Genomic DNA, 26,743 nt, shown 5'->3' with positions numbered 1-26,743 from the left:
ATCACCTTCGAGCAGCCGTTGCCCTGTGTCTGCATCTGCGTGAACTGCGGGGTGGTTGCGGCCGATGCTGTGCTGCTTCCCTGCCGTCACAACTTATGTGGTCGGTGCCTCAAAGACGCTTGTGCCTGCGACAGCTGCGAACACAGGCACCGTTCCGGCTGGTGTCCCCTCGACGGTGAAACCTTCGTGGAGGAAGACGTCGTCGACCTGTTCTTCCCTCTGCAGTGTCTTATGGCAATGCGGGTGCGCTGCTTCCATGCCAGGTTGGGCTGCTCGTTCGACGGAGTGCTTGGAGATCTTCAGGATCACCTGCAGGAATGCCTCTTCGGAACCAGGGCCTTCGTGTTGATGACTCGGTGGGTGTAGCATCGCTGACGCCTAGGTCTGGAGTCACCGGTGGATCTAGCCCTGTGCCGCTTACGACGGGCCGCATGGGCCACTTCAATTAGGTAGCCTGTGACCACGTGCGCTGAATTTCGAAGCAGCGGCCTTTGAAGATATGCCTGTACTGTTTGATCAAGCGCGTAATAAATATTGTTTGTCCTTTTTCCAATTGTTCCATTATTCGCGTGCCATGCGGTGGTCGGCTGGAAACGGCCTGAACAGCTGCAGCACGTTGATTCGGCACAGGATTTGGAAAAGATAGCGGCTAGCTAGGAGTGTAGCGAACGCGGCGTTTACGCCACGAGGCTGGGTCACTCGATAAACACGTATACTTGTGAGTATGTGGCTTCAATGCGCGAGAAAAACTGCCAATAACTGGCCTTACATTATGCCTACTTTAAGACCTAATAAGTAGGGGCTGTGAGCGGACGCGTTTACCGCGTTAAAAAAAAGATCCCTAGCTAAAAGTACCTCCCATACTCCCTCTAACAACTTAGAGCTATGTTACACGTATGCACCATTGCCTTTATCGATGCAAGTGCGAGGTTTCCTCCTCTGTCTTTTCCAAACTTCGGCTTCAGAAACGTCACTTAGAAACATTACTAACAGGTTAATATACGTTTTTCCTCACGTCACCATCCATTCTGTGGTGCCGCGTGCCTGTTTCCTCACAGCCCAGCCACACGGGAGTGTTCGTCAATGCAGAAACAGCTGCCGCGTTTGCTTGCAAAACGTTGAGGCGCACTTGCCAAGGTGTAATAACAACGCCATCCAAATGGTGCCTACCCGACCCCGTGCTATGCCACCGCGTCTTTATCGCAACTGGAGATCAACGATGAAATGACGCTTCGCTACCTATTCAGTAAGTGATCGGTGGAAATCCGAATCCGTTGCAGTATTTGGCATTTACAAAGATGCCAAAAGTCCAAACTGAATAATGCACAAATTAACAAAATCATGAACGACCCAAAGCAGACAATCGCAACTCTTCTCTGTAGGGTAAGTTCCGCTGACAGTTGTTCAAGTCGCCCGCACTTTTCCTTCGGAAACCAGCGTGAATGACCTTATTCCTACCGTTTGCTTTTTCGCTGAGAGCAGTTCGTTCTTGACGCTTCCTCGGGAGAGTGCTTTAATCACAATCCTAGGCAAATTACTATCTAAACTTAAATTTTGGCAGCGTGAAATACGGCGTCGTAAAAGACGTGGCTACCTTTTAAGTTTAACATCATTTTCACCCTCACCAGTAAGATACACCCACACGCGATACTGATGCTGCAAGCGTCGTCTACATCAAGTAAGTTATGCTGTATAAACGGGGTTCTACGCAAACTTGATCGAGAACACACGTACAGTAGCTCACCCTGATGGTATTCAGTGGGCGCATCCAGGTGAGGGCTCGCTTTTCTAATGAAACATGCAGTGCCTGTTTGTGCTCAGTGCGTTACAATAAAGGTTAGAGTACGACTTGCGTAAGGAGCACAAGAATTCGTTGCTAAGAACGGCGAAACATACAAAAATCAAGCTGCAGAAATCGGAACAGTGAGCACTGAGTATTTATGATGACAAGCACAGAAGCTATTGCAAGTTGGCAGTTTTGTTAACATTGCGGTAATACATCTGACAGCCACACTGAGTTGACAGCCACGCAGGCTGCATACGAAATACTGGATGCTGTGTTTTTTTCGCCGACTTTTTAGCGTGAAGGAATGTTTTGCCAGAGGAAACACTTTTCACCCCATACATATTACAAGTCAAGACGCCATAAAGCAGGTAGGACGCACTACTACAAGTGCTGGTCCGTCCGGTCATGGTTTGATTAAGTTTCTTCCACCGCTCTTAAGTGCGCTACAGAGAACGTGTAGAAACCCAGGTAGCACAAAAGAGATACGTAACGTTTTCGTAGCGTTTATCCAAGACGATAAAAGCGGGTTAAAGAAGACACGAATGAGAGAACTTCGGCGGGAAAACGTCGGATATCTCTGCTAATGTCCGGCTTAATTACTTTCTTGAGATGATCTAGAACAGGTCTGCAAGACGTATTCGAAAAGCTGGTCTAGAAATAGGATTGGGAAAGACACAAGTAATCCCTTTGCCAAAACTATTCGTAACCAATTTCTAAACGTTTTTAGGACGTTATCAAAAAGCTGGTCTAGAAGTGGTCTTGGAAGGTTTACGATCATCTGAAGCTAATTTTCGCGGGTGACGGGCGCGATGAGACATCGTTGTTCAAAACACGCGTTTAGTTTCGCCTCACGCGACTGGCCTATGCCGCGCAGACGTCGTCAGCCGCACCCGTTGTCACGGCCTAGGCCAATCGCGTGAGGTGAAACTGATCGGGCGTTTCGAACAACGATCTCGAATCGCGCCCCAGATGAGTAGAAGCGTCGGTGTTGACTGTAAGAGCCATGGCGCAGTGCCAAGCACTGTTCCCCGCATGGCCGGCGCATCCTCTACCAAGCCGCACGAAAATGAGCCTGTTAGGAATAATAAATCCTTAATACCGCCTTTAGTAAACTACGATGCTTACAACCACAATGGGAATGACATCCTGCAAAGAACAAATGGCCACGTCTTGGCAGGTGGCCAGACCAAGCCCTTCATGCCAAGAGTGCATGAAATGAGAACATTGTGACAAAGCAAGAACACTTTATTAAAATGTAATGCTTATGCAAGGTTCGAACAAACTGTGTGAGAAATGCAAATAGAAATAAAAGTACATCAACAATGACAAAAGTCGCAGAAAGGATTCGTAATGAACTCGAAAGTGAACATTCACTAGCACATAAACAAAATTCCAAGTACACATACAAAAATGAACAGAAAAACCTGGAGTGTACTAAAGTGTCTAATTTATCATAGTAAAGTGCGCGTGCTATTAGATGGACTAGAGTTATGCAGAAGTGACATCGGAGCGAATGGAAGAAGTAGACTGAAAAATGCAAGAGTATGAATTGGATTGTAACTGCCTCCAAGCAATGTTACCAATCATCTAGAAGCTTGAAAAGAGCACAAAAAGAAATACCACCGCATACCATCATAAAACAATCCTGTGACAGAAATAAAAAAAAATGGGAACAATGCAAATATGGAAATATTGCCTTTAGGATATATCAAAGAAGGTAATGGCGAGAAAAAAATAACCATAGAACAAAAAAGCAATAAAGTGAAATTAGTACAGAATACTTAAACGGGGGATTCAGTGTAACAAGTGAACACTACTGTAGTACAGCGAACGATGAGACAGTAATGCTGCATCTTGCCACTCCAGAACGTGAGAAATGAATATGCAAGCCTCATATTAGAAACTTACATAAACATGGAAATAAAGTGGAATGCACTGGAAGCTGCATTTGTGTAACAAAGGAAGCAATGGTCATAATAAATAGTAAGTGTTTTATCTAAAAAGCCCTTTACAAGAGGCAAAGTTGTACCTCTCTGGCAAAAATAAAGTTGCAACGAATAATTTGCAAACCAGCAAATACATTAATTAGCACACTGACATGTCACACTTTGCGCACATCTCCAGTCTCCTAAAGTAAAAAAAAGCACTCTGAATGAGAAAAACGCTTAACACATGTAGCCCAGAGCAAATTCTTTGCCAGTTCACTCACACTTTCACATCGAAAAACATTTGCCACAAAGTCCAGGCACAGTTCCACTGATGTTTACCAATTCACCCCCACTTTCACGTCCAAAAATATTTGGCACACAGTCCAGGCAGAGCTTCATAGATAAACAGCTTGAGAGCACCCTACTGATTATTGTGCAGTCCCGCTGCTGGAAATAGAACTGCCGCACATGCTGGTAGTGGTTTCAATCTAGACACACTTGCTGCCCTGGACAGGTATGTTCAGATATCTGCACTGGTGCTCTATTTTGTCGAAGTAGACACATTGATGCACTACGCTGGTAATTGAAATGTTTTGAATGCACAAGTATTGGCTTCACCAGAAAGACTTGCCCACATACCACCACTGGCATATATATATGCACTTGCTCTTCACTCAGTAGCATTGAACTTAAAGTGTTCCCTATGTGGGAGCCATGTGTAAAACCGGAGTCACACGACCACTCTCGATCGCGATCAAGCCCGATCCGGATCGAAATTATCGATGCGACTGGCTCACTCTCGTAGCTTGCGCAGAGGAGCCATCACGACCGAGAAATTCGATTTGTAACGGACTGGATAGCGGCTAAAAGAGCCCCGTGTGAAACCGGTACCAAATAATGCACAGACGTACGCTAGGAAAATGTGTTGCACAAGGACAAAGAACTGCGACATGCCGTGTTGTGCGAAGCGCGCGAACAGAACACATGTATATATATATTAAAAAAAACTGCGAGAGCGCTTCGCGAACTCCATGCGCACACATGGCACCCGCACGAACTCGGCAGGCCGCCGTAAAGCGCGAAGGGCGCACAGCGTACATTCCGACACATGTCCCTAACTGCAAACAATTGTACTACCTAAAGCATACAAGTTATTTTATACCAAGGGCATACTCGACTCACGTATGCAGTATGCACAAGCGAGTTATGCAGCGTACATGCTGTATCCATTCGCCAAATAGTAAAATTGATAACAAGCACAAAGCTACAAGGGACTCAATACATTACTACCATTTGAGGCGTCAAATAAAATCGAATTTGGCCGTTTCATATATCGGACACAATATATGGACACATGTGGTACACGGTAATACCATGAAATACCCATCACATGGGTAAAGGGGGCGAAAACGCAATCGAGAACCTGAAGCGCAAACGATAAAAGCACGGTATGGTGCACGCAAAATTCTGTCAGTGCGCTGTAGCGCGAGGGAAAAAAATAGGGTGAGCACTTGACCTCACCTTTTGGGATACCGCACTAGTAGTGAATCATTAAAAAAAAGCCTGTTTGAACCAGTTCCCTTGTCTGCAACACTCTTGCTAAACGGGAGACTAAAATACCACGATGATGGCTCTATTGCGGAGATCGGCAAGGTGCGCACAGACAGAAATTTTGCCGCCTTTCTTCGCATTCTGCAAAATGCTTTCTTGTTAGGATCACGCATAGCGGCCGACCCCGACGCTAGGGACACACAGGCACGATTTCGTCCCTCTAACTTTCGTCCTTATACTGCCCTTAACGCCTTAATTACAGCGTCAGTGAAAAGGCGCCTCACATAACATGACAGTGAACTTGAAGAGCTGATTAGTGCCCTCCACTCCGCGCCCTCCAATTGAAAACACTACTGATTTCCAAATTAAACTACACAAACAGATCGCACAACCCAAACTAATCACAGAACGTCGTTTTCTTGACGGCAAAACCCTGCAACACTTACATGACAAAGGGCAGCGGCAGCACATTCAGAACAGCCGCTATCATACCACAGCGCAATGCAAGTGCGATAACGTTATTATGCCCGGCTCAAACAGATCGCACAACCCAAACTAATCACAGAATGTCGTTTTCTTGACAGCAAAGCACTGCAACACTTACATGACGAAGGGCAGCGGCAGCACATTCAGAACAGTCGCAAACAGACCATAGTGCCCTGCGAGTGCGATAACGTAACTATGCCCGGCTTCACGAATAACGTGGCCGCCTTGATCAAATAACAATTGAAAACACTACTGATTTCCAAATTAAAACCACACAAACATATCGCACAACCCAAACTGATCACAGAATATCGTTTTCTTGACAGCAAAACACTGCAACACTTACATAGCAAAGGGCAGCGGCAGCACGTTCAGAACAGCCGCAAACACACCACAGCGCAATGCGAGTGCGGTGACGTGACGACGCCATGACGACGCGACTATGCCCCGGCTCGCCCGGCTGCCCGGCATCACGAATCACGTGGCCACCTTGGTCACATGATTTGACGACGGTATCGCCACCTTGCGCAAGGTTGGATCGCGTTGATGGGTTGTTGAATATTGTAGAAGCCGCTAAAGAGGCTGACGCGCCGTGGCGTGGCGGTGGCGTTTTGAGTCGTTTGCAAAACGTATTCACCCCTCGTTTTTAAGCTGTCTGGCTTCCAACGTTATCAAAACGTATTCACCCCTCGTTTTTAAGCTATCTTGTTTGGAACGTCTTTGATGCGTCGATCTTGGTCAAAAATCCGTTTCAGACATTGTATCCCTTAATACGACGTTTTCAAGACTTTGTGTGCTACCTGGGAACAGCCCCGTAAAGTATGTATGAGCCGACGGCGTATTAGACTGCCGAAAAAATGCTGAGAGAAAAGAAAAACAATTCAACTGAAGAAAATAAAATTGTGTCGCATTGTCATTGTCTCACATGGCATCGTCGCAGAAGCATGAAACTTCCATTGGACTACGTGGCTGTATGTGCAAAAACCATAATCAGATCGTGAGGCACGATGTAGTGGTGGAGTGTGGATTAATTTTGACACTGTGGTGTTATTTAACCTGTCCTAGAATCTAAGTGGAAGTTCGTTTTGTATTTCGCCCCTGCCGAAATGCAGCTGTCGCTATCGTCATCCAATCCGCGACCTCGAGCGATGCTAAAGTCACAAAGCTACTGCGGCGGGCACAGATGTGTTGATCTGATGTGCGACCGATGCCGTAGTGTCCCCTGGACCCTGCGGTGCGCTTCAGTAACAATCCTCCCTTACAGCGCATACATAGACGAGGGGCAAAAAGGACGACGAAGACGAACGCTGTAGGACGCGCTTGAATTCGTCGTCCTTTTTGTCCCTCGTCTATGTATGCGCTGTAAGCGAAGATTGATACCATAGAATACCAACTAGCCCGTACCCAAACCTTGCTTTAGTAAGGCGGCTATGCTTCTTCACGCCTTGCGTAATACCCCTGTCAAGCGGGCAAGTTAAGTGCACTTACGGCGAGTGCACTCAGTTTTTAAGTGCACTTTCCCAAATCTTAACGTCGCAGCGGAGTGTACTCTCAGATGAGTGCGCTCAAGTCGGAGTACGTTCACGGAACGCACTTTGCTGGCCGAGTACGTAGCCTCGCCGCCAACGCTTTCAACGACGCAAAATGTAATGCACAGAAAAAGGACACAGAAGTTCATTTCAGTTAGTGAACAGCTTTTAACAATATAATTTGTGTTTAGCGAAAAGCGAAATAGCACAATAAAGAAACGAATTTATCATGTACGCAACTAACGGCGCCAGAATGATGCGGCACTGCGGCGCCGCCAGGTTCATTCAGTTCGTGTTTATTTTGGTGTGAAAGCGTGCTGGGGGGTGGGGGGGTTACCATGCCGGTCGTGCTTTGAGCCGTGTGCGTGGCATTTTGCAGTGTAGCTAAATATCGAACTCGCCGTCTTTGCTCATATATAACTGCTCATATTCTGTTCTAGCAGGATCAACTGCCGCCTCGCCGCACGCCGCCATGTTGTTTTGGATTTGCTAGGCATTCGTCTTGGCCAGCATTGACTTGCAACAGATTTATAATAAAAACGTCTTCGTTTTTTGTTGAGACAAATAGATGAAGTTTGTTTTTATATATAATTCTACTTAAAACAATCGCTTTTTAGCAGCTTTCTCTTGTTAATTTACACCTTTAAAAACGCGCTCTTAGTCTGTCGCCATTTTTTTTTTTTTTTACTGGGAGTGCACTCTGTTTTCCCGTTAAGAAGCGCGTTGCCTAAAGTGTGACTCAAGGTCCCGAAGTGCACTCCCAGTAAGTGCACTTAACTTGCCCGCTTGACAGGGGTACTATACCGCTTGACATAGTTCCGTGGTATTTATTCTTGAAAAATAGCAGGAACGTACTGCGTCGCGCCTTTTCTAGTTTTGCCGCAACCACTGTAGTGTCTATTGTAGTAGCGTTTTTTTGCCTTCTCACGTCTCCTTCTTATCTATTCCCTCCCCCCGCCCCACCCCCTTGCACGGGAATGGCCTCTGCTCCCCTTTCCTCTCTGAAGTTCTATCGACGTCCCCTCTTGACTCGCACTTTAGAAATGACGTAAGCGCGGCAGTTTCTGCTATGATTGTGGAGGGGTCACGGATAATTACAGCTGTCAAGAGGGGGATGTGGTGACGACCAGGGAGCTCCAGAGGGCATTGTGCACATTCGATGCGGTGGGACTCAAAGCAGTTTCTCGCGTAGCGTTTGCTCTCTGCCTCGCCCGTCATGTATGCAATGCTCTCAGCCTCACACCGACGTTGTGGGCGAGACTCAATCTGTTTCATCTCTAAAATATCGCCACTGCTAAATGTTTCCTAGCCCGGGCCCAGTAAAGCTGTCCAAAAATAGGTTTTTGCCCAGCTATCGCAACCAGAAATGTCTATGTTTTTCTGGAAGATAAGACTTAAATGAAATGAAATGCTATTTTCCGTCTCTTGGAGATACTCAGGTTATCGTTTACATCACGCAAATTAGATCATTCTTCTAATCAATTTAATCGACTTCTCGAACATTATAGCTAGATGAAAAGTGCCAATGAGAAAATTGTAGAGCAACATGAAAAACTTCCGATACAGCTTTCTGTTGTTCAGTACGCGCTACATAAAAGTGTTTTTCCGATTGTGAAAGAGTCTCGCGAATACACGTGATTTTCTTTCGAGCGATGCCATAGTCGCAAAGCTACTGCTGCGGGCAAGAAAAAGTGTTGATTTGATGTGCGACCTCTCCCGTAGTGTCGCCTTGACCCTGCAGTGCGCTTTAACTATGCAGTTCTGCTTCTTCACGCCCTGCGTTAGTGTCCGCTTGACATACTTCCGTGGTGCTTATTTTTGAGAAATAGCAGAAACGTACCGGGCCGCACCTTGAACAGAAGTTTCTCCAGTTTTCCCGGAACCCTTCTCGTGTTGCAGCGGCCGCGTTCCCGCGCCTTCTCACGTCTCCTTTTGCCTATCCCCTACCACCCTCCCACCCCATAGCACGGGAGCGGCCTCTTCTCCCCCTCCTCTGTAAAGTTCTATCTTCGTCCCCTCTCGACTCGCACTTTTGTAATAAGGTAAGCGCTGCAGTTTCTGGAATGATTGTGGAGGGGTCACGGATAATGACAGCTGTAAGGAGGTAGATTTTTTGACGACCAGGGAGCTCCAGAGGCCATTGTGCACATTCGACGCGGTGAGGTCCAAAGTAGTTTCACGCATCGCCTTTTCTCTCTGCCTCGCTCTGTCATGTCTGCAATGCTCTAAGACATAATCCGACGTGGTGGGGCAGACAGCACCACTGGGAAATTTGAAAGACGAGGCAAAGAAAGTTACCCTTTGAATCAAGTTCTAAAGTATTCTAGATCCTTCTTGGGTACTGGCGCGTACACACACCAGAAACAAGGAAGCAGACGGGCTCTGTCCCGTCTCCTTTCTTTTTTCTTGTGTGTCTTTGCGCCTAGTACCCAAGAAGAATTGTGATCAACTCGCCCAACAAGACGACCTTTTATTCTAGATGTTTTAAATCAATAAATGACTTCGTGACACCCTCAATGTGAATCATTAATTTGTCTGCACAGCAGCTCTGCCATGACCTGTTGGCATCAGCAACACAGGCAAGACATGGGTGCCACAGACGATTTTGTTATCGGCTGTTACTCGTAGAAGCGTCCTCGGTTATTTTCTGCCACAATGGAAATAATTTCATTATCAATCTTGTCCTGTTTCCTCCCTTGTCCGTATTTATTTTGCGCGGTCTTTTCTCCATGGATTCTTACCAACGAGCTGGCATTAATACCCTTTAAAAGAACAAAGAACTTCCTCCTGATAACGATTATTTATTTAGCGGCTAAATTACTGTATCACAACATATTTTACCTTAGAGACATTTAATATGTACCGCAGTCAGGAAAGAAATGCAAAGTTCGACACAAAAGCGCCGTCCCTTCGCATAAGCATTTTTTTGTTTATTTTCATGGCTATCTTCTGCGCCGCTGATTTAACGATGCCGCATTAGCTATGCTGTCGTGGCGTCTCAATGGTCAAAATAATTCTTTGAGCTCGATCCGGATCGGATGGTGTAGGTGCCCTCCAACACAAAGAACTTGTGGCAAACTATCACCGCTAAGTTTACACACGTAGTCCGGCGGCCACAGCAAATCGTGCTTCGACAGTTCAGCGAAACAGAGTACACAGCACTGTACCCCCGCAGTTGTACAATTTTTACGGTAGGCGGTTGTCTATAGAATGCGTCCTTTAAGCACGAACGACAAGACCTCCCCCCCCCCTCCCCCTCCATTATTGTGGCACACTCTAGCCCCATCCCGTTTCACTCTTCACAGTGACGCACGTCGAGCAATATTAACTTGAAAAAAGTACGCAAAGCTGTTTTTCAACGGAAAACGTCCTGTTTACAGGCATTTCTGCCTCGAATGCGGTCTGCCTACCCTTTCTCTTCCCCACCGAGGAGGAAGCACAAATGCATTTGCAATTACTCCAAATTTCTCGTTCTTGAAATAGCCCCCGCCCTACTCTTGTTGACCCAGCGAAGCATTGTTATCAATGAATAGACTTTAGCATTACCATGATCTCTCAGAATAATTGGGTGTGCGCTATTGTGGGATGGTTAAGGCGGTGCTGCTGAATGGGTACAATACAGCGTTATGCCAGCATGTGGTTGAAATTCTTTTGGCAATACTGGCAACGTGAGGCCCCCTCCGGTGAATAAATAAATATAAATTTCTGCAATTTTAATATCGCCACCAGGACACTACGACTTATCACGCAAGTAATTACCACGTCCTTCAGTAATATTCGAGAAACTGAAGAACAGCGTTTCACCACACCGGATATTACAGACGTATTTGAACCGGGAGAAATAAATGTTTTCAAATGGGACGCGTCAACCTTGAACAGCTGGCACAAGCATTTGCTATAAAGATTTGATTATATGCGTGTGGCACGATATGCATTTCAGACTTTTTATTTCACGACATTCATTACCACGTGACCAGGAGGGGCAAGCGTCCCTGCCCGCCAATAAAACCACGCGCACAACAATAGAAGCCAAGAAAAGTTAAGCATATTGAGCGAAATTTATCACCGTTGCCAGGCAACGCTGCTCCTCGACGAGACACTCTCGTCACCAGGTGTGGACCCACGTTCCCCTTTCCCAGCCAGAAAGGAAGGGCGAGCACTAAGCCGTTCGAGAAATCACACCAAAATGTACTTTCTTCATAGTTCCCCACACTAGGCGAAGGAGACGCATTGTACCATGTCATTCATCAGCTTTTAGGAATGTCATACCCTTGCCGAATAGAGGGGTGTGCACGGTACAGGTATAATAAAGGCCGAGATACCGAATGAGAACAACACCCCGGTCACAGGGGTCACAGTTCTTTGATCTAAACATATAAACATTCATACAAGTGCATCAAATGGAGGTCCATTCGAAGTCCGCGTTTGTCCTTTCAAATCTGAAGGGACGAATTTTGAACCTGGAGGGCGGCCAAAAGACGAAAAGAAATCGGAATAAATAAGGAAGTTCAATTTTTTTTTAGATGAAAAGTTACGCAATTCCCACGCACTGTTGGAATCGATGTAAGCGACGCTTTCTGCACCGGCTGTTTTGATTGACGATAATTAGCGAGGATGTCGGCAGCGAAAGCCTAACTTCTGCAACGCTTAGCGCGTTGATATTAAATGTTACCTTGAGTGCACCACTGCTGTTTGTATATATATATATATATATATATATATATATATATATATATATATATATATATAGGCGAACTTCAAGTAGGCGCACCTTATTCGTTTTGGTTATTTCTTTATAAACATTTGTTTGTTCATAAATATTTGTATCTGTTTGTACGTGCCTTCCGCCTTTAAACAGCCTGTACTATTCGCACTTACAACATATAGTGTAAAAGCAACTAGTTTAAAAATGCGCAGCCATGCTTCTAAAGACATTTACAGAAAGCACCATAGCTGAAAGAGTGTCAATAACTTGGTCTATTGTCAGGTGGGAGCAGCTGGTTGAGAGGTATGCGGACATGGTTAGGCCAATTACTACAGCTTGAATTTTTTCCCCCAAGTACCGAGAATTGAGAGAGTTGGAATATCTTCGTGAACTTCAGCCTCGATTTTGTTTCTTCTTTCTGTAGTTGTAGCGCTGACAGGTGACGAATGAATTGCTATTTGCCTTTCCTGGAAATGTTCACCCCTCCTTGGATGATGAGCGTGTATGTGACCCACTCTCTCTCTCTCTGCTGCCGGCATTGCTTCCACTGTTGCTCCAAACACGTACGGAGATTGGTTAATTTTTCAAACCCACTCTCCCACAACTTGTGACCAATCACGACCCCGAAGGGAGGCCCCACCTACCAGGCTATAAAAGACACAGTGTGCATCTCGGCGACACTCTTCTCGTCTCTCAGCTCGTCCGAGTCAGACCGACGTGACGTCACGCACATCCTCGCCGCGAACAACCCTGACGACCTGCGGCTGGCCTTAGACGAAGCCAGCGAGGCGCCCATCATAGCCCCATCGTCTTGCAAGCATCAGCTTCGTCAAAGGCGCGCTCTTCAAACTCGGTTACCACCAACCACCTAGGGAGCCACAACTTCCAGGGAGGAACGGAGAATCTGTCCGTCGCCGACCCTCCGACCGGACTACCGCTCGAGACGACAACGACTCACACCGGGCAGACAGGCAACCTGGTTCTCCGTCGCAGCCATCCGGGTCTTCCGAGGATCTCCGCGATAACGCTTACACCATGGAAGCGACCACGTACACCCTTCGAGGGTACGACTGGCCATTCGTGAACGGGCGACCCATCACCTTCGAGCAGCCGTTGCCCTTAGTGTGCGTCTGCGTGAACTGTGAGGTGTTTGCGGCCGATGCTGCGCTGCTTCCCTGCCGTCACACCTTGTGTGGTCGGTGCATCAAAGACGCTTGTGAAGGCCACCGCAACGAACACAGGCGCCGTTCCGGCTGGTGTCCCCTCGACGGTGCATCCTTCGTGGACGAAGAGGTCGACGACGTGTACTTCCCTCTGGAGGTTCTTATGGCACTGCGGGTTCGCTGTTTCCATGCCGGTTTGGGCTGCACGTTCGACGGAGTGCTCGGAGATCTTCAGGATCACCTGCAGGAATGCCTCTTCGGAACCAGGGCCTTCGTGTTGACGACTCGGTGTTTGTAGCATCGCTGGCGCCTACGCCCGGTGTCACCGGTAGATCTGGCCCTGTGGCGCTTAATACGGGCCGCATAGACCACTTCAATTAGGTAGCCTGTGGCCACGTGCGTTGAACTTCGAAGCAGCGGCCTTTGAAGATATGCCTGTACCGCTCGAGTGCGTAATAAATATTGTTTGTCCTTTCCCCAATTGCTCCATTATTCGCGTGCCATGCGGTGGTCGGCTGGAAACGGCCTGAACAGCTGCAGCACGTTGATTAGGTACATACCAGGTGTTCTTTTTTTCATTCTTTTTTTCTCATTGAGGATATACAAAAGAAAGCGGCTAGGTGTCTAGCGAACGTGGCCTTTCTTTTCGTGGCTGGGTTCCTGGTTGGGCATATATTTGTCAGTATTTAGTAAAACTATAGTATATAGTAAAACTAGCAATAACTGGCCTTATATCGAGCCCGTCTGATGACGTACTAAGTAACGGCAATGAGCTTATGAGTTATCCGCGTTAAAAAAAGCTGTAGCTAAAAGTACGCGTATTACACTCCTTCCAATATTTTTGAGGTACGTTACAAGTATTCGTCATTGCCTTTATGGATGCAACTGCGAGGTTTCTCTTTTGCATTCTCCAAGATTCAATTTCAGTTGCTTCGCTAATAAGCAATTTTAAGAGGTACACTTATATTTCCCTCGCGTCAACTTCTTCTATTCTCTGGCGCAGCGTGCCTGTTTCAACGCAGCCCCGTCAGATGGGCATGATCTTCACTGCCGTAATAACTGCCGCCAGTGCTATCATCGACATCCATATGGTGCCTCCCCGACACCGCGCTATGACAGCGAGTGCTTATCGCTACTTGAGCACAATGATGCAATGACGCTTCTCTACCTATTCACTGAGTGATTGGTGGCCATGCGATCGCTTTGCAGCACTTGACATTTACACAGATGTCAAAGTCGCAACTGCAATACAGACATTAACAAAATCCGTAACTAAGCAAACCATAGAAGCGTAACTCAACACCGTATGGTAAGTGCCGCTGATTGTTCTTTTAGTCGCCCGCACTTTTCGTTCGCAAACCGGCGTGAGTGAACCGCGTGGTACTGCTGGCTTTTTCGCTCAAAGCAGTTAGTTCTTGAAACTTCTTCGGGAGACGGCTTTAATGACAGCCCTACGCAAATCACTAATATAAACTTAAACGTTGGTAGCCCAAGTTACGGCGTCGTATAAGACGTGGCTTTCTTTTACGTTTAAAAACATTTTCGCACTTTCCAGTCCAATACACACACTGCGACATTGGTGCTGCTAGATTCGTCTGCATCAAATGGATTATGCTGTATAGACGGGGTTCTGAGCCAACTTCATTGAGAATAACCCTACAGTAGCTCGCTTTGATCGTAATCAGTGGCTCTTTGCGCTCAGTAGGTTAGAATAAAGAATTCGTTTCTAGGAACTCGGAAACCTACAAAAATCGTGCGGCAGACATCATAACAGTTTGCACTCAGCGGTCAAAGTCCTATCTCGACTCGCACATTAGTAATAAGGTACGCGCTTCACTTTCTGCAATGATTGTGGGGTGTTACGGATAATTACAGCTGCCAACAGGGTGACCCGTAGACGACCAGGTAGCTCGAGAGGGCATTGTGCACATTCCACGCGGCGGGTCGCAAGCAAGTTTCTTGCGTCGCCTTTCTTCTCGGCGTCGCCCATGTCATGTATGCAACGCTCGGAGGCAACCCCGACGTGGTGGCGAAGAAAAAGCAAAGAGGCAAAGAAAGCTTCCCTTTGGATCAAGTTCTAAAGTATTCTAGATGTTTCTAAGCAATAAATGCCTTCGCCACATCCTCATTCTCAATCATGAATGCACCGAGCCACCAGCTCCTCCATGACTTGTTGCCATCAGCGAAACAGGCAAAACACGGGTGCCACGGGCGATCTTGTTATCGGCTGTTACTCGTCGAAATGTCCTCGGTTATTTTCTGCACCGATGGAACTCATTTCATTATCAATCTCGTCGTGTTTCCTCTATTGACCGCGTTTTTTTTGCGCTGTCTTTTCTCAATGAATTCGCACCATCTAGCTAACATTCATACCTTTTAAAGGAAGAAAGAAGTTACCCCATGCTATCGATTACTTATTTAGCTGGTAAATTACTGTGTGAAAATAGATTTTGCCTTAGAGATATTTCATATGTAAAGCTTGACACAAACGCAGATTTCATTCGCATAAGCACTTTTTTCTCATGGCTTTCTTCTGCGCCGTTGACTTAACGATACAACGTTAGCTATGCTGTTGCGGCGTTTCAATGGTGAAAATAATTTTTTTAGCTGGATCCAGAACGGATGTTGTAGGTGCCCTTCAACACAAAGAACTGTCGCCGTAAATTTTACACACGTAGTCGGGCGGCCACAGAAAATCATTCCTCGACAGTTCAGGGAAGCGGAGGAGGACACAGCGCGTGCCCCCGCTGTCACAAATTTTTTTTACGGTAGGTTGTTGTCTATGGAATTCGTCCTGTAGGCACGACTCAAAAGACCCCCCCCCCCCCCCTCTCAACACAATGTAGCTCGATTGCACACAAATAGTGACAGAAGACCATTACAGTACGCCCAATAAAATATTGCTTCAATAAATGTAGAAGTCTAGGTAGTGATAGAAATGCTGTCTTTCGAATTTCTGCACTCATGTTTACTGAAAGCAATATTAAATCAGAAGAAAGAGTAAAGAACGGAAATGATCATTCGTTTGGAAGGATATGTTTTAGTAATAAATAGTTCGTACAAGGATACACTTTCAAAATCATTCTTTTTTTTGTCTGTGTAGCCATTCTCTCTGATGATGTCAGGAGATAGATAATGTAAACGCATCTATGCATTTATTATCGCGCTAGTTCCCGATATACGCAAGAGGCAATAACAAAGGCAGCGGTGAACCGGACGCTTAGTGCCTCTTTCCTTTTTTTTTTTTTTGCTGTTTATGGTCACCAAGCGTTTATTGTCACCAAACTCAGCGAAAAAAAATATCTGCAAGCTGAGACAAATTAACCTAGCGCTAACAAGACTAATGGAAAAAGAAAGTCGGTACAGGACAGAGCGCTAGATTCCTGTCTCTGTCCCAACTCTTTTTTTTTTCGTTAGTCTCGTTAGCGCTAGTAACTATGTCTCAGCAAGTGCGTCAACACCAACTAGCCCAACTTTCTGCGTTAGTTTCCCGCAAGCAAGGACACGTTTCGCGTGCGCGCCTAACCTGATGTGACTTGTCAACAACCTATATTCGCGCATGTTGGCGCAGGATACCGGTACGACAAACGTGCGAGTAATCTGCGTGGTAATTTATGCCGATCAGTGTTGTCCACGCGCCGTTCTCTCCGCCAGAAGCAAGTGTACATCACCGACGACCCGCAAACCGACTATGCACGAGATGCGACATCGAGCTACTGTCTCGTCTCCGAGACACTAGGGCACCAAGCTAATAATAATAACTTTATTCAGATCAATATACAAGACTGGTATGCGACAACGTCTGTATCCTTAACCATAGGCTAGCTGTGGATCCGCGCAGTTATACGAAGAAATATGCACGATTCAGACACGGACACAATCCTTTTATTCTTTTGTTTTGTTTTGGATCTATGATACGCTACCGCAACCCAGTGAGCCACGGGTCTCGTTACGAAAGTTTTTACACGTAAGCAGGAGCAACCGATTATACATGCAATGGATGAGACATTTTTGTCACACGTTACTGTTGAGATTGACAACCTTATACTCGTGTTTTCTTTTTTTTTTTCGTCAAGGAAGATCGATTAATATCGAGCGATGGCTCTTTATTGCCCGAATGTGACATTTGTGGCAGAAAAAAAAAAGAAAACTGTTGAAACGTGTACCACGGCGCCGTGCGTTCTCATACAGCGATTGGAGACGAGATGTGCGGTTGCTGCTCGCCATCGGTCGAATTCGGTACCAAAAAAAAAAAAAAAAGAACCCTGTAAGCAAAGATCAGATTCCAAAGCAGTTCGCCCAGAGCGACACAGAAAGCAACATCGGTCACTTCCCCGTGCCTGCGGCCGTGTATTCAACGCCCAGAGAAAAGAAGCACAAACTTTTTTTTTAGGAAGACCAACGCGTTTGACATTAAAGATCGCAAATTTGTCGGATACGTGATTTCCCGTAGTGGTCACACAGTAAAGCATTCGCTCTGCGGAGAGCTAAGCCTAGCTTTGCAGCACCACAGCGTTGTACGTAGAGTGGTCTGAGCGTAACGGATCTTACAGTGCAAGCTACAAACGCCGATGTTCATTTTTTGCTTTTTTTCGTCTAATCTCGAACGCCACTGAAGCGCCGCACCATGCAGCCACGTCGGATGCCGATGCATGGTGTTGCACGTAACTTGAGCCGGACATTAAACATATGCAAATGTAGCTAGACCGAACCAAGGTAACAGTTCGATACATTGCAAACATTCCGTACTCACCACACACTGGCGTTGCATTCCAGACCTCTAAGATAACAGCCTCTCCTCACATGTACAACTTTCGTATTCTGCGCTCGTTTTATTTTTCGGTGCGCTCCTTTCACGATTTTCTTACACACACACGCAGCGTCATTAAAACCCGCACTAAGTAACATATGCAGGCGAAACACGGAATTGTGGTTTACACCACGTTTCCGCACGAACTACAAGTTACAAACCCTTGAACATGATTTACATAGTATCTTAACAGGTACAAGCCCACCATGGGCTTTACTTTGAAAGAGCTTAAAGAATATTACCGAAACACGTAGCCTTATAATACTGTTAACGATCAGGATGCAATGCAGTCTTCACGAGTGGTTTTATTTTCAATCTCGACTAACCTTCGAAACTATATTATTGTTGGAAATGGATATGTTATAAATTTTCACAGTTCATATATCTACGAGCTGTTGAAGTCAAATCGGTATGTATTTGTGTGTTAGTATTCTGTGGGTATCTGTGAAAGAATATGTGCGTGTCACCTCTATGTGTTCATTATTGGCTATGTTTTATCATTGATCTGTTTTATCTGCTAAATACCGCCACTGCTAAAAGTTTCCAGGTTGCCCGGGCCCAGTAAACCTGTCACAAAGTAGCTTTTCGCGCAGGTATCACTACCAGAAATGTATGTTTTTTCTGCAACATAAAACTGAAATGAAATGCTATTTTGCCTCTCTTGGAGATACCCGGAGGGTCGTTTACATCACGCCAAATTAGACCATCCTACTTAATTAATTTAATTACCTTCTAGAACGTTATGACTAGATGAAAAGTGTCAAAGAGAAAATTGTAGAGCAACATGAAAAACTTCCGATACAGCTTTCTGTTGTTCAGTACGCGCTACATAAAAGTGTTTTTCCGATTGTGAAAGAGTCTCGCGAATACACGTGATATTCTTTCGAGCGATGCCATTGTCGCAAAGCTACTGCTGCGGGCAAGAAAAAGTGTTGATTTGATGTGCGACCTCTCCCGTAGTGTCGCCTTGACCCTGCAGTGCGCTTTAACTATGCAGTTCTGCTTCTTCACGCCCCGCGTTAGTGTCCGCTTGACATACTTCCGTGGTGCTTATTTTTGAGAAATAGCAGAAACGTACAGAGCCGCACCATGAACTGAAGTTTCTCCAGTTTTCCCGGAACCCTTCTCGTGTTGCAGCTGTAGCATTCCCGTGCCTTCTCACGTGTCCTTTTCCTTATCCCCTCCCACCTTCCCATCCCATAGCACGGGAGCGGCCTCATCTCCCCCTCCTCTGTAAAGTTCTATCTTCGTCCCCTCTTGACTCGCATTTTTGTAATAAGGTAAGCGCTGCAGTTTCTGGAATGATTGTGGAGGGGTCACGGACAATGACAGCTTTAAGGAGGTAGATTTGTTGACGACCAGGGAGTTCCAGAGGCCATTGTGCACATTAGACACGGTGAGGTCCAAAGTAGTTTCACGCATCGCCTTTTCTCTCTGCATCGCTCTGTCATGTCTGCAATGCTCTGGGCCATAATCCGACGTGGTGGGGCAGACAGCACCACTGGGAAATTTGAAAGACGAGGCAAAGAAAGTTACCCTTTGAATCAGGTTCTAAAGTATTCTAGACCCTTCTTGGGTGCTGGCACGAACACACACTCGAAACAAGGAAGGAGACGGTACAGGCGCTCTGTCTCGTCTCCTTCCTTTCTTCTTGTGTGCCTTCCCGCCTTGTACCCAAGAAGAATTGTGACCAACTCGCCCAACAAGATATCCTTCTATTCTAGATGTTTCTAAGCAATAAATGCCTTCGTGACAGCCTCAATGTCAACCATGAATTTGTCTGCCCAGCAGCTCTGCCATGACATGTTGCCATCAGCAACACAGGCAAGACATGGGTGCCACAGACGATTTTGTTATCGGCTGTTACTCGTAGAAGCGCCCTCGCTTATTTCATGCATCAATGAAAATAATTTCCTTTTAAATCTCGTCCTGTTTCCTCCCTTGTCCGTATTTATTTTGCGCGGTCTTTTCTCCATGGATTCTTACCAACGAGCTCGCATTCATAGCCTTTAAAAGAACGAAGAACTTCCTCCTGCTAACGATTACTTATTTAGCTGATAAATTACTGTATGAAAACATATTTTGGCTTAGGGACATTCAATATGTACCGCGGGCTGGAACGAAATGCAAAGCTAGACACAAAAGCGCACTTCCTTCGCATAAGCATTTTTTTTTTCATTTTCATAGGCTTTCTTCTGCGCCGCTGACTTAACGATGCCGCGTTACCTATGCTGTCGCGGCGCCTCAATGGCCAAATTATTCTTTCAGCTTGATCCAGATCGGATGGCGTAGGTATCCTTCAACAAAAAGAAGTTGTGGCAAACTATCGCCGCAAAGTTTACACACGTAGTCCGGCGGCCACAGCAAATCACGCTTCGACAGTTCAGAGAAACAGAGTACACAGCGCTGTACCCCCGTTGTTGTAAATTTTCTTGCGGTAGGTGGTTGCCTATGGAATGCGTCCTCTGAGCACAACTGAAAGGACCCCCCCCCCCTCCATTATTGTGGCACACTATAGCCCCGTCCCGTTTCACCCTTCACAGTTACGCACGTCGAGCAATATTAACTTGAAAAAGTGCGCGAAGCTGTTTTTCCATGTAAAACGTCCTGTTTACAGGCATTTCTGCCTCGAATGCGGTCTGCCTGCCCTTTCTCTTCCCCACCGAGGAGGAAGCACAAATGTATTTGCAATTACTCCAAATTTCTCGTTCTTGAAATAGCCCACGCCCTACTCTTGTTGACCCAGCGAAGCATTGTTATCAATGAATAGACTTTAGCATTACCATGATCTCTCAGAATAATTGGGGGTGTACCATTGTGGGATGGTTAAGGCGGTGCTGCTGAATGGGTACAATACAGCGTTATGCCTGCGTGTGGATGAAATTCTTTTGGCAATATTGGCAACGTCAGGCCCCCTCCAGTGAATAAATAAATATACATTTCTGCAATTTTATAATCGCCACCAGGACGCTACGACTTCTCACGCAAGTAATTCCCACGTACTTCAGTAATATTCGAGAAACTGAAGAACAGCGTTGCATCCCACCGGATATTACAGACGTACTTGAACCGGCAGAAATAAATGTTTTCAAATAGGACGCGTCAACCTTGAACAGCTGGCACAAGCATTTGCTATAAAGATTTGATTATATGAGTGCGGCACGATATACATGTCAGACTTTTTATTGCACGACAGTCATTACCACGTGACCAGGTGGGGCAAGCGTCCCTGCCCGCGGATAAAACCACGCGCACAACAATAGAAGCCAACAAAAGTTAAGCATATCGAGCGAAATAAATCACGGTTGCCAGGCAAGGCTGCTCCTCGACGAGACACTCTGGTCACCAGGTGCGGACCCACGTTCCCCTTTCCCAACCAGAAAGGAAGGGCGAGCACTAAGCCATTCCGAGAATCACACCAAAATGTACTATCTTCATAGTTCCCCACACTAGGCGACAGAGACGCATTGTACCATGTCATTCATCAGCTTTTAGGTATGTCAAACCGTTGCAGAATATAGGGGTGTGCACGGTACAGGTATAATAAAGGCCAAGATAAGGAATGAGAACAACACCCCAGTCACAGGGGTCACAGTACTTTGATCGAAACATATAAACATTCATACAGGTGCATCAAATGGAGGTCCATTCGAAGTTCGCGTTTGTCCTTTCAAATCTCAAGGGATTAATTTTGAGCCTGGAAGGCGTCCAAAAAAAGAAAAAAAATCGGAATAAATACGGAACTTCAGTTTTTTTTCAGATGGAAAGTTAAGCAGTTCCCAGGCACTGTCAGAATAGGTGTAAGCGACGCTTGCTGCACCGGTTGTTTTGATTGACGATAATTAGCGAGGACATCGGCAGCGAAAGCCTAACTTCTGCAACGCTTAGCGCGTTGATATTAAATGTTAGCTTGAGTGCACCACAGCTGTTTGTACATATATATATATATATATATATATATATATATATATATATATATATATATATATATATATATATATATATATATATATATATATATATATATATATAGGCGAATTTCAAATAGGTGCACCTTATTCGTTTCGGTTATTTCTTTATAAATATTTGGCTGGTGCTTCTCTTTGTACGCCTTCTGTTTCTTGCCTTCCGCCTTTAAACAGCGTGTACCATTAGCACTTTCAACATATAGTGTAAAAACAACTAGCTTAAAAATGCGCAGCCATGCTTCTAAAGACATTTGCTGAAATTACCATAGCTGAAAGGGTGTCAGTAACTTAGTCTATTGTCAGGTGGGAGCAGCTGGTTGAGAGGTATGCGGACATGGTTAGGCCAATTACTACAGCTTGCATTTTTTTCCCCAAGTACCGAGAATTGAGGGAGTTGGAATATCTTCGTATACTGTCAGCCTCTATTTAGCTTCTTCTTTGTGTAGTTGTTGCGCTTACAGATTACGAATGAATTGCTATTTTCCTTTCCTGGAAATGTTCACCCCTTCTTGGACGATGAGCGTGTAGGTGTCCCCCTCTCCAAACACGGCCAGAGATTGGTTAATTTTTCAAACCCACTCTCCCACAACTTGTGACCAATCACGACCCCGAAGGGAGGCCCCACCTACCAGGCTATAAAAGGCACAGTCTGCATCTCGGCGACACTCTTCTCGTCTCTCAGCTCGTCCGAGTCAGACTGACGTGACGTCACGCACATCATCGCCGCAAACAGCCTTGACGACCTGCGGCTGGCCTTAGACGAAGCCAGCGAGGCGCCCATCATTGCCCCATCGTCTTACAAGCATCAGCTTCGTCAAAGGCGCGCTCTTCAAACTCGGTTACCACCAACCACCTAGGGAGCCACAACTTCCAGGGAGGAACGGAGAATCTGTCCGTCGCCGACCCTCCGACCGGACTACCGCTCGAGACGACAACGACTCACACCGGGCAGACAGGCAACCTGGTTCTCCGTCGCAGCCATCCGGGTCTTCCGAGGATCTCCGCGATAACGCTTACACCATGGAAGCGACCACGTACACCCTGCAAGCGTACGACTGGCCATTCGTGAACGGGCGACCTATCACCTTCGAGCAGCCGTTGCCGTTGGTGTGCGTCTGCGCGAACTGTGAGGTGTTTGCGGCCGATGCTGCACTGCTTCCCTGCCGTCACACCTTGTGTGGTCGGTGCCTCAAAGACGCTTGTGATGCCCACCGCAACGAACACAGGCACTGTTCCGGCTGGTGTCCCCTCGACGGTGCATCCTTCGTGGACGAAGAGGTCGTCGACGTGTACTTACCTCTGGAGGTTCTTATGGCACTGCGGGTTCGCTGTTTCCATGCCGGTTTGGGCTGCACGTTCGACGGAGTGCTTGGAGATCTTCAGGATCACCTGCAGGAATGCCTCTTCGGAACCAGGGCCTTCGTGTTGACGACTCGGTGTTTGTAGCATCGCTGGCGCTTAGCTAGGCCTGGAGTCACCGGTGGATCTAGCCCTGTGCCGCTTACGACGAGCCGCATAGATCACTTCAATTAGGTAGCCTGTGACCACGTGCGCTGAACTTCGAAGCAGCGGCCTTTGAAGATATACCTCTACCGCTCGAGTGCGTAATAAATATTGTTTTTCCTTTTCCCAATTGCTCCATTATTTGCGTGCTTTGCGGTAGTCGGCTGGAAACGGCCTGAACAGCTGCAGCACGTTGATGAGTTACATACCAGCTGTTCTTTTTTTCATTCTTTTTTTTCTCATTTAGGATATACAGAAGAAAGCGTCTAGGTGTGTAGCGAACGTGGCCTTTGCTCCCCGTGGCTGGGTTCCTGTATGGGCATATACTTGTCAGTATATAGTAAAACTATAGTATATAGTAAAACTAGCAATAAGTGGCCTTATATCGAGCCAGACTGATGATGCACTAAGTAATGGCAATGAGCGTATGAGTTTTCCGCGTTAAAGAAAGCTGTATCTAAAAGTACGTATTACACTCCTTCCAATATTTTTGAGGTACGTTACAAGTATTCGTCATCGCCTTTATTGATGCAACTGCGAGGTTTCTCTTTGGTGTTCTCCAAGATTCAATTTCAGATGCTTCGTTAATAAGTAATTTTAAGAGGTACACTGTGATTTCCCTCGCGTCAACTATTCTATTCTCTGGCGCAGCGTGCCTCTTTCGACGCTGCCCCCTCAGATGGGCATGATCTTCACTGCAGTAACAACTGCCGCGAGTGCTATCATTGAAATCCATATGGTGCCTCCCCGATCCCGCACTATGACAGCGAGAGCTTATCGCAACTTGAGCAGAATGATGAAATGACGCTTCTCTACCTATTCACTGAGTGATTGGTGGCCATGCGACCACTTTGCAGCACATGACATTTGCAAAGATGTCAAAGTCGCAACTGCAATACAGAAATTAACAAAATCCGTAACCAACCAAACCATAGAAGCGCAACTCTACACCCTATGGCAAGTCTTCTCGTTCTCGTTCGCAAACCAGCATGAGGGATCCTCTTCGTACTGCTGGCTTTTTCGCTCAAAGCAGTTAGTTCTTGAAACTTCTTCGGGAGACGGCTTTAATGACAGCCCTACGCAAATCACTAATATAAACTTAAACGTTGGTAGCCCAAGTTACGGCGTCGTACACAGTAAAATAATTTACACCCTTGATGGTGAGAATTGCGAGTCATAACACCCTTGAAGGGTGTTTTCATTCTAGAAATATCCCATCATCATGACTTCTTGCGAAGCGTAGGGCAGTTCTAGATGTCATAACACCCTTTTACCCACCAAAAGGGTGCACTGACTAAGAATATTGGAGGTGGGTGCAAGGGTGTTTTTGTTTATTTTTATTACATTCACAAACATACAGTTGTACAAAGACACAGCGTGTCCCACGAACACTACAGACCAGTAGCGGATCCAGAAGCGGACCCTCCCCTCCCCTACCCCATCCCCCCGAGACATGTCGGACTTTCAATGCCCACAAAACTGCTGAAGAGGGTTCCCCACCGTTTCACTGTCTATTTTGATGAGCCATTTTAAATATGTCCTGCGAAAAACCTGTTGCTGAAGCACTACTATGTCATAGTGGGCTAGGTGGCACACAGTTCTCAAATGTCGTCACGCACAAATTCCGCGGGATCCAAAAGCGCGCACATACTTTTTCTAGTATAGAATATTTAACCAAAAAGAAAAATGTTCAAAACGTTTTCAGCAAGGCAGAACAAGTGCAGCTCTTGCTTGTGGGACGCCAGCAATCCAGAAAAATGAGTAGGCCACGTGACAGCATGCAGCTGGACGCGCCAAAATTGCTCCAAAGCAATGCGGTCGTCTAGGTTTCTTTCAAGCACAACGAAACAGGCAGAAAAGGGGGCGACGAACCCTACGCGGACAAAAGATACGCCGATTCGGGAAGATTTGACCCCACCTGAGATTCTTTCGCGGAATCAATAACCCCAATTCGTTTTGCTTCTCTGACGTTTAAAAACAAGGTAGCTTCGTAGGCAAACTTGTGCCTTCTCACCCACCACAATGCTTTGATCAAGCAGCCTCTACAGAAAGAGCCGTGCAAAACGCTCATGGCTTCGCGTCTGCGTCAATTTACGAAGCTGGCTGCACAAAAAGAAACTATTAAGTTTGTAGTTGTATAGGAAAGGAGAGTTCTACTGGCTTACAAACAGCTGCCAGAACGCAGCGCTCAAAAAGAAAGGGAGGAAAACGTGAGAAAGTATAGAGAACCAACGTACAATTTGCGATGCATACAGTATTTGCCACACCGACTAACAGCGCTATTTACTCAAATATTTCCCCTCCCAAATTGGAGACAGTATTATTGCCTGCATGGATAAGACATTAAGCCAATCATTATAGATAGAATGAGATTCCAGAAATTGGCGGGGCATTTGCAGACCCATCTTTGTTCACGGAACAGTGGCGAGGCATTTTTCAAGTGTGCGCGCGATTGCCCACCTGCAAAGTACGTTCGAGATGTCTTGGCATATGCAGATCTGTGCGAGACTCACCCGTCTCCCCTCGCGAGACGGGTAGGACAGGTGCACATGCTGAATACGGGAAATACTTTGTAGAATGAAATTGAACTCTGTCAAAACACCAGAGCTCTGGATGACAGGTTACAGTGTGCACAGAGGCGTTCTGTTAGATTTTAAAGCGAAGCTTTCTATGCCTCCTCCCTTATAATTTCCAATTCTGCTGCTGCTGTCACTGCCTTGCCAGCCGCGGCGGTGGGTGGTTTGAGAGCGCGCATAATGTACATGAGAGGGACTCAGGGAAGGCGTGTGCGAGCCCTTTTAGCGAGAACTTCGTGGGCATCGCTACAATACTCCCTGGACCCCTTTGGCCGTCATAATGCCTACTGAAACACCCTGGTCATCGACACAATGCCATCTGGAAGACTAATGACAAGAGAATGTTTAAAGCCAACACCCATACGAACTGGGTAAATAATGCCACTTTTCGCACGTGGCAGCTCGCATACATTGGATGATCGCCGGAGAAGGTAAGGGCGCTGTCGCCGTGGTCGCCCTTTTGTGCCCCGTGTCCACTCCAGCGCTAGTCACTTCGGCATGAAATGCCAACTAGCCCGGTCTCACACCCTACAAACACAAAGCATGCTTCGTTTGGGGTCTCCTCAATAAAAGGAACACTACTACTAAACATGGCAACAGTTGCGGGCAAACAGTAATAATTTTACTTCAAGGTATGAAAGGGCACGTTTCTATATCTAAAAAGTAAGCACCGCGCAGTTTTGTGCACGTGGATCACTGACTCAGGGCATGCAGAGACGCAAAGCCGCACTAAAGCAC

At 46.3% G+C, this 26,743-nt stretch overlaps 1 protein-coding gene across 1 annotated transcript in view; it reads right to left on the bottom strand.

Moving 5' to 3' along the window:
• The window catches only part of LOC142558154 (uncharacterized), a 261,951-nt gene that overhangs the window by 170,597 nt on the left and 64,611 nt on the right, over positions 1–26,743 (bottom strand). The gene's annotated exons all lie outside the window — the stretch shown is intronic.

This window comes from Dermacentor variabilis, chromosome 9 (assembly GCF_050947875.1).
Source record: "Dermacentor variabilis isolate Ectoservices chromosome 9, ASM5094787v1, whole genome shotgun sequence".
Classification (NCBI taxonomy): domain Eukaryota; kingdom Metazoa; phylum Arthropoda; class Arachnida; order Ixodida; family Ixodidae; genus Dermacentor; species Dermacentor variabilis.
This window is presented reverse-complemented; position numbering and strand designations above follow the sequence as displayed.